The sequence below is a fragment of the Morus notabilis genome, unplaced genomic scaffold (genome assembly GCF_000414095.1).
Source record: "Morus notabilis unplaced genomic scaffold, ASM41409v2 Scaffold651, whole genome shotgun sequence".
Lineage (NCBI taxonomy): Eukaryota > Viridiplantae > Streptophyta > Magnoliopsida > Rosales > Moraceae > Morus > Morus notabilis.
The window spans coordinates 174,279-188,704 of record NW_010360493.1 but is presented as its reverse complement, the minus strand read 5'-3'; the positions used below and the strand labels follow the sequence as shown (position 1 = coordinate 188,704).

General features: G+C 33.3%; 1 long non-coding RNA gene across 1 annotated transcript; it reads right to left on the bottom strand.

The window, feature by feature from the left end:
• Positions 1-843: 843 nt before the first annotated feature.
• On the bottom strand, positions 844-11,688 carry LOC112091307. Its single transcript, XR_002902082.1, has 3 exons — positions 11,055-11,688; positions 5,877-6,025; positions 844-915 (listed from the first exon to the last, which is right to left on the bottom strand). It is a non-coding gene; the product is annotated as an uncharacterized LOC112091307 (long non-coding RNA).
• Positions 11,689-14,426: the final 2,738 nt, after the last annotated feature.

The following is a 14,426-nucleotide window of genomic DNA, read 5'->3' as shown; positions in this document are numbered from 1 at the left end:
AACTAATCTTTTTTTTTTCTTTAGTGGAACCAAAGCCTATAAACTAAATAACTGGCTCCGTTCACTTCGCTGATTTGAGTTTAGAATTCGAGTTTTTCTACAGTAAAAAGCTCTCACAAACAATCACATCTAATTTTTTTGTTACAGTAAAAAGCTCTCACATAAAGTCACATCTTAACTCGAATTCTAAACTCGAATCAGCGAATTCTAAACTCGAATCAGCGAAGTGAACAGGGCCTATAAATAACAGTAAAAAGCTCTCACAAACAATCACATCTAAATATACGACTATAAATAACATTTACTTCATGACGTGGAACTCTCGAAATACAGTTGGCATAATACGTGAATCAATCGGATAGAATCCAAGCATAATAAATTAATTTTCAGAAAAAGAAATAATAAATTAATTAGCTATTAGGAAAAGCTCATAGCTGTCCTTACCATGCTTCAAGCGTTTCAATCGGCAAGTAAAAAGTTGATCAACAACATCCATATTTTCTCACCAAATTACCCCCAACCATCTAATTAAATAACAACCCCCCCATTTTTTTCACTTCCCTTAGCTATAAAAAGCCCACATAGCAATTGAGTTTCCAAACCATCTTCCTCAACATTTCTCATATTCTTCTTAACCACACACTTTTTTTTTCCTAGCTAGTAATTTGTTCCAAACAAAAATGGCTTATCAAAATCCCCCACCCTTGTTATTCCTCATTGTGATTCTTCTCACATTCTCTTCATTGGTTTTCGGTGCCCGCCATCTTCAGGAGATTCCTAAGCTAGAAATAGAAATCCCCCAACTTCCCACTTTCCCAAAGCTTGATGTTCCACACTTGCCTGAGCTGCCAAAACTCGAACTCCCCAAGCTTCCGGAACTGCCACATTTCCCCAATGTCCCTGAGCTGCCTAAGCCTACATTACCAACCATCCCAATTATACCAAAAGATCAGAAACTGAATCATCCTTGAAACATTTAAAGGAGTACCACTCCAGAGTTGAATATTTATATTTTATACACTACCAATAAATATATATATATATATATACACTGTTGCCGTTTCTATATACGTATCTGCCGGATGCTACTTGTAATCCAATGTACTGGAATATGTGTGTCTAGATTTGTTGTTGTGAGTTTGTATTACTTCTTTAGAGTGGTTCTTTTGGATTGTATTCTGTACTGCATAGCAATACATATTTGTTACATGATTTATATATGATAGTTGCTTGATTTTATGTTCGTCTGTCTTGCTTTTGATCAAGAATGTTATCATATTGTTCAGGCAAAATTAAATATGCCGCAGGGAAGAAGAATTCATCGTAATTAAAGTAACAGAATTAATGTTAATTTTCCTGTTCTACTTTTGACAACGTGAACGGAATTAAAAAATCAAGCTACAGTAACCTTACAGTCAATAATGTAGATATATATTTTTTTAAATAGACTTAAGAAAACACTTACGTGTAGAAGATTTTTTGGTCGGAGGGAAAAGTGATAATAAAAATTAAGAGGAATATTAACTGGATGTGTAACTTATTCACTTATTTGGCCTCTGTCTTAAATAGTGAGAATCACGAGATGTAACTTATCTTTTTATTTTAACTACGGTGTCAAATTACTTTGTTGACTCCCATTTTAATATTTAGTTAAACTAACCAATTGATTCAGAATAATTTGATAATTTTTCAAATCAATTTTTTTTTTCTAATTCCCTTACTTTCCATCTAGTTTATACCAAGCAAGATTTTTGTTCTTCTTTGTCGTCTTTCCTCCCATAAAAAAAAATACTATAGGGGTGTACGTGAAAAGAAAGTTAAAAAGAAAGAATGTTTCTCTTTATGATTTAATAATGTGTTTATTAGAAATGGTAGTTTGGTAGACCGTGTAAGATATGGAGAATTGAAAAAAAAAAAATTTGAACATCAATCCTAGTAATCTTCTAGCATTGATTCTCGATTAATGAGGACGAATGCAAACATACACTTTTTACAAGTTCGCGTATTATAAGTTAGGATAAATTTTATTTTTACCCCCGAACTTTAGTATTTTTGTCACTTTGCTCCTTAATTTTAAAAATTGGTCTACACACCCCCTAAACATTAAAACGTTAGTCACTTTGTCCCTTTTGTTTATTTGACTAGTGGATTTGATGACGTGAAAATTATTGGATGGACAGTTTAATGAATTATTTGCATAAATGCCCTCTGAAGTATGTTTCATACTTTAAAATGCCCCATGATTTATCAAAACACATCAAAATGTCCCTAATTTATGAAAAGTGTAACAAAATAACAGTTTTACCGATGTGGATGTCATTAAAAATTAATTAGACATTAAATTCTAATTTAATCAATAAAAATGATTAAATATTGAATAATAATAATAATAAAATAAATATAAAAATGCTTCACTTCAAAAAAAATTCAAAAATTAAATAAAACTATTTTTTTTCAAAAATCAAAACCCAAAAGAAAAGAAGAAATTTTTTTTTGGAAAGCCCTATTCCTCTTCAGCTCTGAAAGTGCATATCAAAACACATTTTTTTTCCTTAAAAAGGAATTTTTTTATTTTTGAATTGTCTTTTAGATATTTCATTTAAAAAAAAATATTAGTTGATAAAGCATGCCACTATAAAGTCGTTAAATCCAAAAGACAACTAAAAATATATAAGAAAAAAAGAATCAGAAACCCTTCTTCCTCTTTAAACATCGAAAAACCTTCTTTTTAAGTGAAAAAAATTGTTTTAATTTGTACTTTGAGAGCTGAAGAGGATGAAGATCTTTCAATTTTTTCCTCTTTTCTTTTGGATTTTTTAGATTTTTAAAAAAATATATTTAATTTTTGAATTTTTTGAAGTGAAGCATTTTTATATTTTTTATATTTTTCATTATTTAATCACTTTTAATGATTCAATTAAAATCTAATGTATAATTAATTTTTAATGATATGACACATCAGCAAATTATTTTATTATGTTTTCCAAAGATTATGAGCATTTTAATGTGTTTTGATATACGAAGGGACATTTTGAAATATCATACATACTTTAAAAGGCATTTATGTAAATAATTCATTAAATTACACCTCTAATAATTATCACGTCATCAAATCTATTAGTCAAATAAACAGAGGGCCAAGTTAATAATGTTTCAAATTTTAGGGGGTGCACAGACCAATTGTAAATAATTCATTAAATTACACCTCTAATAATTATCACGTCATCAAATCCATTAGTCAAATAAACAGAGTGCCAATTTAATAATGTTTCAAATTTTAGGGGGTGCACAGACCAATATTCAAAGTTCGGAGGCAAAGTGACAAATAGATCAAAGTTCAGAGGGTAAATAAAATTTATCCTATAAGTTAATATATAGTATTAGAATTTTTACGAGAGATGAGAAGAAAAGTGGGGGAAAAAATTACACTTTATAAAGTATTGAACTTCCATCTTAAAAATTTAACATGTTTAAGTTAGGTAACTAATATTGAGGTGATCCGATATCCTTATATCACTGTGATTATGTTTATGTTTAGAGAATGTGGGACTCGGGTATTTTACCCTTCACACGTCCATGCAAGATGGTTTTCTGTTAGGAGTTACCAATCTTGTAAATTAATAGATCGCATCAGCTCGTTTAAACAGTGGGCTCTGATACCATATTAAAGTATTTAGGAGAGATGATACGAAAAGTGAGGGAGAAGAATTACACTTTATAAGGTATTGAACTTCCCCACTTAAATAGGTTAACCTTTTAAGATAGAAGCCTAATCCCCATAATTCTTCTCCCTCACTTTTCTTTTTATCTCTCCTTCAAACTCTAATATATAGTCATCTCCCATATAAATTTTAATGTCATGTTATATGTTGGAGAAAAGAAGTGAAAAACTAAATAAATAAATCATAAATCTCGTTTTACTATGTCTTTTTTTTGTGCATTTTCACTAAATATGTTTTCATATGTTCTGTTTGTTACTATTTTTTAGATAAAACACAAAAACCCAAACCATAGATTTTTTTTTGTCATGACTTTTTACATATCTATTATTTATGTCATTCTAAATAATTCGGTGTTGTTATGACTTGTTATTTTATTTTTACTAATTGAATTTTATTTTTTTATTGGAGTTTGACATAAATAATATTTTTTATCACCTTAAATGGTATTTATGGTTTTTTTGTCCTTTTTTATTTGTTTTTGTTTTATTTTCTTTACTATGTTTCTTTATTTTCTTGACGTGTGAGATTTTTCTTTTCTTTACAGTTTGAGTTTAATGAGTTTTACAGATACGAAAATTATTAATTGTTTTTCTCTGTAAAATGTAAATGAAAGCCACGATAATTGTTTTTTCTTATATATGTATTTAAATGAAGAGATTTCATGTAGACATGATTTAGGACTAAAAAACTGGACTTTCCCTTTTCCCACTTGGAAAAAGATGCCTATTTGAAGAAAAAAAAATGATCTACTTTCTTTTTTGAATGATGTTTTGTTATTTTTGTGGATACGTTGCATTATGGTCATGTTGTTTAGTCTTTTCGGATTTTTAGGAAAGCTTGTTTATAAACAGGTATATAACTATAAAATTTTATACCTACTTTTCCGTCCCACCTTGGGTACGTCCCACTATTGGTGTGCATTAATTATAACCGATTCTGTTTGGTGGATTGAGTGTTGGAGTTGACTTGGTATACTTGTTATTTTGAAGATGAAGGCTGGGTGTTTTAAGTTAATTTATCATACTTTTTAAACTGCGTTCGAGGCCAGAAATTGGTCCATTAATATTAATACAACATCCTAACACGCAATGTAAAATACGAAACATGTAAGCATACAAAACCTAACTTTGAATAAGTAAACATAGAAACTCCTAAAAGATATTATTGTCAAAATAGAAAGTCCTAGATATAATTAGAGAATGTTTAATCCTTCCTCTTAATTAAATTACAAAATTCCATTTTGAATCTTTCGTAAAATAGACATTAAGTTAGCATTAAATAAGGAATGATTATATTCACACTTTTTTCACTTTTTAACTACCTTCTAAATACACCCGCTTGATTTTAAAATGATTAAATTTATTTTTTACGTATTCTTATTATTTTAAAATTATCTTAACTATTTCATAATATTATCAATTCTTGACCACTTTGTTTCACTTATCACACTAACCATTCAATTTACACATTCTTATTATTTTAAAATTATCCTAACTATTTCATAATATTATCAATTCTTAACCACTTTATTTCACTTATCACACTAACCATTCAATTTTCATTCGTTATTTTAATCTGTTGGGGAATCAAATTCTAATTTTGTCGCTTACTTAGTAAAGAATCAGAATGAATCAAAACAAAATATGTGCGATTAAAAAAATATCCTTGTGTGGTAATTAAAAGTAGTGCAAAACTCGGTAAATAGGTTAGTTCTCCTCCGCTGTTTTTCCAAGAAGGAATTTAATTACGTAGGTAGAAGGTTGGAGATAAAATTCCCCCTTATTGAGTAAAGACATAATTGAAACGCAGTAAATTATCTTTCTTGAAATTGAATTTCTCATTCATAAATGTGGACCGTAATTAAATGAAACAAATATCTTAAATCTAAAAATTAATTTTAATTAGCATATACTTCACCAACAACATTTGCTTCAGGCGTTCAAGAAAGTCCACATCTGAACTAGATTAAATATCCGAAGAAGTTCCTCTTTACCTTCTCATTCTAGACAAATCGAAAGTGCTACTTAGGGTGCGTTTCGTTGCAGTGACAAAATGGTAATGAGAATAATAATGGGAATGGTAATAGAATGAAATTAAAATGTGCTGTAAACATAAATTAATTCTTTAATTTAGTTAGAGTTATCGAATCAATACCTTATTTGAAGAAATAGAAACACAACTATTGTGAGACTAACTTGAGAAGACTGCTTCGCAAGCTTGTTTTCCACAAAGTGATCGCCTATGAGGAGATAGAGTCCCGAGCATGCCTCAACACTGCCAATCATCTTCTCCGAATCCGAGTCCTGAAATTCACACATATTTTGGAAGAATTTAGCAACGCAATTCTTATCTCGGGTTAGTTTACTGATTGACAATAGATTATAATCAAGATTCGGTACAAGTAAGACAGAATGAAGAGACAAAGTCTTAGAAATTGTAACTGAACCAAAGCCTTCAACTTTTGAAATGGAGCCATATGCAATCTTAACTGAGTGATTTTCATTGCTAGGCATAAAATCAGTAAGAAGGGATTTATCTCCCGTCATGTCGTTTGAAGCGCCCGAGTCAACAATCCAAATATCATTTCTTTCCCTGCTAACAATTAAGGCTTTTGAGAAATTACCTTTTTGAGCAAGGGACCATGTAGCAACAATGGAAGAGCCGGTGGATTGACTGATCATCTTTTGAAGAAGTTCAAGCTATTTTTTGTTGAAGAGAACCAGTTCGGTGGTGCTATTCTCACTAGTTGAGGATGCAATATTGCCACGGCTTTCAGGTGTTGGCCGTGAGGGTTTCCAATCAGCAGGTTTCCCGTGACTCTTCCAACAAGTATCCCTGGTATGGCCTGTTTTCCGACAATGCTCACACCAGGGCCTGCCTCTTCTCGCCTTGTTCTCTGTGTTGTTTGGTTGAGGTCCATGCACAACAAAGGCTAATCCTTCAGTGGCTGTGGGCAGATTGTTTGGTGTTCCCAGCATTACTTTCTTTCGGCTTTCTTCCCTTCTTACCTCCGAGAAGGCTTCTCGTAGACTTGGCAGAGGTTTTGTGCCCAAAATTCTCCCACGGACTTCATCTAGATCCTTGTTAAGTCCCATTAGAAAGTTAAACACTCATTTTTTCTCAATGATCTGCTTATACCAATTTCCATCATTCGGACTCTCCCAAGTATACTATTTAAACAAGTCTAACTGTTGCCAATAACGAGTAAGAGTATTATAGTATTGGGTAACAGAATTTCACCTTGTCGGAGATCATGGAGAATGGTTTCTACACCAAAAAGTTCTAGGTGTTTTCGTTGCTGATGTAGGTGTCTTTGGCAGCATCCCAAATTTCTTTGGCAGTACTATAGAGGAGAAAACTTTCTCCAATATCATTGATCATAGAGTTGATCAAGACATTACCATGCTGTCCTAAGCCCTCCAAGACCAATACTTAGGGTCTTTTTCTCCTAGTGAGGCCGACAGGCCTGTGAGGTGGTCATCCTTCCCTTTCCCACGAATAAACATGAGAACGGACTGTGACCACTGCAAATAGTTATGCCCGTTTAGCTTGTGATTGGTAGAATCCCACTGATGTACGCGCCTCCACTGTTTCCTGCCACTAGATTTTCCTGATTGGAGGTAATTTCAGAGGTGGAGCTTCCTCAGTCTGCTGCCATGCCGTATTTGGCCATTATATATAGGACTATAGGAGAGTTAATGGGAAAAACAGGGGTTACTGGACAGAGTCAGAGGCCGGGTTCTAATACCATAAAGAATTGAATGAAGAATAGACTTCTTTTCATTGATTTAGAATGATACAAGAGCGGAATATACACGAGGAGCATGATCTGCGACCTTACCTGATTTCTAGCCTATTTTGATTAAGAGAATATCAAGGAACATATTTCCTGATTTTCTCAATTAACTAAATAAGGAAAGATTGACAAAATCAAAGCTAATCTACAGCTGGTCACAGCTATACAGTCTAGATTTTCAACATATAGAAATAAAGAAACACAGCTTCAAGATAATCAAGGGCTTTAATCAATTTCACAATAGACTAATATTATCAGCACATTTACATAAAATTGGAAACAAAACATGAACATACCAAAAAAGAGGAGAAAGTTTCTAAATCAGACAACATAAAAAATAAAATATGTACTACTACTTTGGCTACTTTGGGATCCTTATACCAGTCTTTGTTTTTGACTCCCCAGCCATCTTTAGGTCGTTTCCTCTATCCCTTCCCTTGTGTCTCCTAGCATGGTTTCTCATCACTACTATTTATGCACTCTTGGTGGCGGTCACTACATCAACAAGAGAAGCGTTCCGAGCAGTTACCTCTTTTTTCTCTAATGTCAAGTCTCAAACTGTTCTTGAATTGGACTATCCTAAGTATATCAAAATAGCATTACCCCAACAGACTAAATAAACCAAAATCAATGACTAAAACCTCAAGTTACAGACCAATCCCCCATACAATTCTCTTTTGCTCATATCACATCAATTTAAATATATATCCACAAAAATAACCTATCATATCTCCTTAGTGTAACCTCATGCCATAAGACATCAACAATACCATGCCATAATTCATAGGAACACAACTTCGAAAGTAATTCATTCTAATTTCCAAATCATTCACTTATTCCTGAATCAAAGACCATAAAGAAACTAAAAGATTACTGAAGTGGAGGCAATATGCAAATCTCTCAAGACTCATAAACCAACATCAAAGATTCCTAATCAAACAAAAATTGACTACCATGAATGATTTCCAAGAAATATGTAATAGTCAACCCATGTCATGCAAGCAAAAATCAATCCCTAGACTAACATAGTCTTTCATTATTAGATGACAAGCAGTCAAGGAAGATTACAACACCAACCCTTCAAAGTGTCTAATTCAAAAACCACGGGGCAAAAATTTTAGTGAATGGTTTATCATAAGCTTAATTTCCCAAAAACGCCAAGATTCCCAAAGGATTTGCCACAAACAACTAAACATGAGAAGCATTCCGAGCAGTTACCTCTTTTTTCTCTATTGTTATTAGATGACAACTAAACAAGAGAAGCGGTCAAGGAAGATTACAACTGCTAACATAGACTTTCATGTCAAGCAAGCAAAATCAATCCCTAGACTAACATAGTCTTTCATTATTAGATGACAAGCGGTCAAGTTAGATTACAACACTAACTCTTCAAAGTGTCTAATTCAAAAACCAAGGGGCAAAAGTTTTAGTGCAATGGTTTATCATAAGCTTAATTTCCCAAAAACGCCAAGATTCCCAAAGGATTTGCCACAAACTAAACAAGAGAAGCGTTCGGAGCAGTTACCTCTTTTGTCAAGCCTCAAACCATTCTTGAATTGGACTATCCTAAGTAGATCAAAATAGCATTACCCTAATAGACTGAATAAACCAAAATCAACAACTAAAACCCCAAGTTACGGACCAATCACACAAAAAATTCTCTTTTGCTAATATCACGTAAATTTATACATATATCCACAAAAATAACCTATCATATGTCCTTAGTGTAACCTCATGCCATAAGACATTAACCATACCATGCTATAATTCATAGGAACACAACTTTGAAACTAATTCATTCTAATTTCCAAATCATTCACTTATTCCTGAATCAAATCCCGCAAAGAAATTAAAAGATTACTAAAGTGGAGGCAATAAGCACATCTCTCAAGATTCATAAACTAACATTAAAGATTCCTAATCAAACAAAAATTGACTACCATGAATGATTTCCAAGAAATATGTAATAGTCAACTCATGTCAAGCAAGCAAAATCAATCCCTAGACAAACATTGTCTTTCGTTATTAGATGACAAGTGGTCAAGGCAAATTACAACACCAACTCTTCAAGTGTCTAATTCAAAAACCAAGGGGCAAAAGTTTTAGTGAAATGGTTTATCGTAAGTTAATTTCCCAAAAACGCCAAGATTCCCAAAGGATTTGCCACAAACAACTAAACAAGAGAAGCGTTCCGAGCAATTACATCTTTTTTTCTCTAATCTCAGGCCTTAAACCATTCATGAATTTGACTATCGTAAGTATATCAAAATAGCATTAGCCAAATATACTAAATAAACCAAAATCAATGACTAAAACCTCAAGTTAAGAAGCAATCACCCATACAATTCTCTTTTGCTCATATCATGTCAATTTATACATATATCCACAAAAATAACCTATCATATCTCCTTAGTGTAACCTCATGCCATAAGACATCAACAATACCATGCTATAATTCATAGGAACACAACTTCAAAAGTAATTCATTCTAATTTCCAAATCATTCACTTATTCCTGAATCAAAGGCACATCTCTCAAGACTCATAAACCAACATCAAAGATTCCTAATCAAACAAAAATTGACTATCATGATTGATTTCCAAGAAATATATAATAGTCAACCCATGTCAAGCAAGCAAAATCAATCCCTAGACTAACACAGTCTTTCATTATTAGATGACAAGCGGTCAAGGCAGATTACAACACCAACTCTTCAAAGTGTCTAATTCAAAAACCAAAGGGCAAAACATACGACTCGCAAGATCAAAATCAAAGGATCACCTTTAAGGTCCGTTGAAATATACCCTAAAGTCTTAAAAAGCGACACTTTCAACTATTAAACCAATTAAAAGGTCACCTCTAGGGCGGTAAATTACTAAACTCCCAATTGAGTGTTACCTACTTGGAAGATACGTGGTTATTCAGCCGTCTAAAACCTGTCTTATTTAACACCACTTACACCAGTAGTTAGGTTTGTGGTTTAACCTCAAGACTATAGAAGCATTAGAAGATTAACATCTGACATGTCACTTCAAAACACATCCAACCATTTGCCACATGAAACCAAAACACTTGAATAAACTAAAAAAATAATCTAAATAAAATGAAACCTTGAATAATCCACAGCTCTCCCAAAAGTCAGGCTAAAATATATCGATCAAATTTTAAAGTCACATAGACACATCATCAAGCTCTACCGACCATAGTTGGTTTCTAACAAAAAGTCAGCAGTATAACAACTTAATTTCAATACACCCATAAAATCCAAACCTGCAAAAGAAAGAAAAATACAAAAATATTATCGGCGCATCATAGCTGCAAGACACGCCACCCAGAACAATTCATAGTAAATCAAATAACATTTTTCAACTAAATTATCAATTCACAATAGCGAATTTCAATCATAATAACAACATCACTAATAATTACAACAGAGTTAATTTCTCAGTACCAAATAACCACATAATCCATCAAGATTTAAGTAATATAAATTGTTCGAAAGAAAATCAAAGAGTTTTGAGTAGTCGAATTCCTACCAAAACAAGAAGCGTGAAACTTTGATCTCCAATCTCAAGTCTCGAAGTCCTATCTAGCAATTTGAATGTCGAGAACGCATTCGGTACGTCAAAATTTGGTTGGAGAGGAAACTTCTCGACATCAGACTGTCGGGTCCGTCATTGGCCGATTAAACCCACCGTTGACCGGCCTTGACCGATGTTGACCAGGATGGAGGACCGCGGGGTGGGTGCTAAATTGAAGTTCAAAAGGCGAGGAACGCTGGAAAAGACCCGAAAACCCTAAACTTGGTGGCGACGGCACACCGGAATCTTTATGGCGACGATCGGAGCAGTGGCTACATGGTTTTGTTCCTCACAATGAGAATAACGCAATGGCGTAGCTCGCTGGCGAAATGGAGGCCGGATGGTACCGGAATCCGACGTTGAAGAAAACAGCTTCAAAACTTTTACCGGCAAACGATGAGGCGACGGGCGACGAAACTTCGGATCCAGCGATTTCAGCCAGTGGGCTTCTTGGGCTGCCGGCGCGTGGCGGAATTTGGCACGAAGGTAGCGGGCTAGTGGCGGGGGGGCCCTTTTTTTTTTTTTTTTTTTTTTGAGAGAGAGAAGGAAAGAGAAAGTAACGAGAAAGATGTTTCTGGTGGAAGGAGGGAGAAACTTTTCTATTTAAAATTTGAAATATTACCACAATATCCTAAAAGTTAAAACTTTTGCGTTGAATTTTTTTAAATTACAACTTTGGCCCAAATTGGTACTTTTGTTTTCAATTGAATGCCATAGGGTCCGTTAGTTCTAGGATTTTAACTCATGATTTTGATTCTGTTCTCTCATAAAAAAATTTGAATCAAAAAACCTTCTACTAATGTGTTCTCTCATAAAATTTAAATTTAAAATTAAAATCACTGATTTAAAGACGTGAACCAAGCTAATAAACTTTATATAATTTATGTTACATTTATTGAACTAATGGGCATAATCATTCATGGAAATGTTTGAGATGACAGTAAGGAATTAATTTCTCAAAATCAAAGTTCTTATTCTTAATGAGGTGGGTTTAGTAAGTGGAAGTTGACAGTAGTGTTTGCATTTGTGTAGGCTATGTCGTTGGGATTTGACTACAGCACTATAATTTTGTGATGTACAATTATAATGTACGAGTGGATGAGCATAGGTATTTGAATTAGCATAAGTGAGTACCGACAAACATCCGTAATAAACTCGTTCATTTCACCGATTTCACTTTAGAAGTCGAGTTTTGTTACAGTAAAAAACTCTCAGAAACAGTCACAGCTAACTTTTTTGCTATGATAAAAAGCTCTCACATAAAGTCACATATCAACTCAAATCAGTGATTTAAACGGGCCCTAAAGATACTTTACTCACTTATGGGCCCGAGAGCTCGTACCATGTGTGCGCAACCATTGGGACGTAAGGGTTCGCAAGGTCCCCAACGACACCGTGATTTAACTTACTATATACTTCTTTTTCTTTTCTATCTCCTTGCAGAGTCTGAGTTACCTCCCTCTCAGAGGCTGGTATGACACTCAACTGAGTTTGTTCTTATAAGTTTCACTTGACTTATTAAGGTGGATGCATTATGGCATGACATCGCATAAAGCATAAACATGCGTACATAACATGTGTAACTTTTTCCTTTAAAATCTATTCATACTATAGGCAAGATTCCTACTTACCTGATTTACAGAGCTGAAATCCACTATTAGCCAAACAGTCTATTCCCTTACTTGCTTACTTATGAAAATGAACACTCATTGAAAGTGTGAGATTTACCGGCGTTTGCTATTCTATTTTAGCAACTTATGAAGGAAATCAAATCCTTTACTTAAGGCATGTATTCCTTTCCTTTATCGATGGATCATAAAATTTACTATAAGGATTAATTTATTAAATCCTAAAAATCTTATTTTTCTTAATTGCCCTTAACATCCACTTGCCTAGATTGAAAATCAATTACCTAATCTAGTAACTCATTCTTCATAATTTACCTTATTGGACTTGTTATGATATTAAGGCCCAATTCGGCCTAGAAACTTAATAACGGCGTTCTAACTCTTAGGTCGTTGAAATTTAAACTAAAATGGGGTCTCTTGAATTAAATACGGGCGTTGGACCCACATCTAATCTTTGAAATTCCAAGGACCAAACCCTTTTGGCTTGTAATTTTCCATTCGGATGTTCTTTCTCCAAAACTGTTAAGTTTTTGCTCAAAAACTGTTAAGTTTTTAACTGAAATCATTTTTCTTGAAAACTATCTCCATGAATATTCCCGCTAAAATGAGGTCTAAAACCATAGTATTTTACTGAAATCCCATCTTGGTTTCTTCGATAACTTTTGTTAAAAATTAAAACTATGTAACGCCCTCTAGAATTAAACATGTTTAATTATGCTAAACTGTGGATTATTAGTGTGCCTAATTTTATTTTCATAATTAATCAATGGACTTTAAGTTATTTTCAGTATTTATAATTTCACCCCAAAGATTTTTGGAAAACACACTTAAATTTAATACATTTTCTCTTTTTTCTATTTTTCTTTTTCCTTTTCTTTTCTTTTTCTTTTTCTTTTTTTTTCTTTCTTTTCTTTTTTTTCTTTTCCCCATTTCCTTCCCATGCGCCCAACCCCCCATTCTCTTTCTTTTTCTTTTTTTCTTTTTTTTTCTTCTTCTTCCTTCCCTGGTTCTCCCACGCACAGCCATCTCTCTCTCTCTCTTTCTCCATTTTCTTCCACCGCCGGCCACCTCCTTCTCCGGACTTCCTCCCGCCGGCGTCCTCTCTCTCTCCCTTGCTCTCTCTCTCCGGGTTTCTCTCTCCCTCTCTCTCTCTCGGCAGTTTGGCAAAATCACAAAAAAAAAAAAATGAAAAACAGAAAAATTGAGGGAGACAAAGCTCGAGCAACTGATTTGAGGTAAAACCCTTTGAAACCCACTCTTTGATTCAAATTTTAAGCTTGAGAAAGTTTGATTTTGGTTAGATTTGAATAATTTTGAGTTAGGGTTCGAGTTTGAACAGTTATTATTGGAATCGAATGAAATTTGGGGGTTTTTAGTTATTGGACTTGTTTAATTGATTAGAAACTGATTTTGATGGATTCTGGAGAATATATATTGAAATTGAACTTGAATTGCAGGTTTAGCATTTTTCCTATTTATGTCGGCATGCTGCCGAAATTTCTATAGAAACTTGTTTTTAAACTGAAATTAAATAGGAAAACCAAACCTATGGATTGGATTCTAATTTTTAAAGAACCCCCAAACTGAATTATAAAATTATTGTGAAACTTGAATTTGAGTCAAGGCACACTAATAGGAAACAATTAAACATGATTGAACTTAATTCGTTTTAGGAATGAGAAATACTTCCTAAGATATT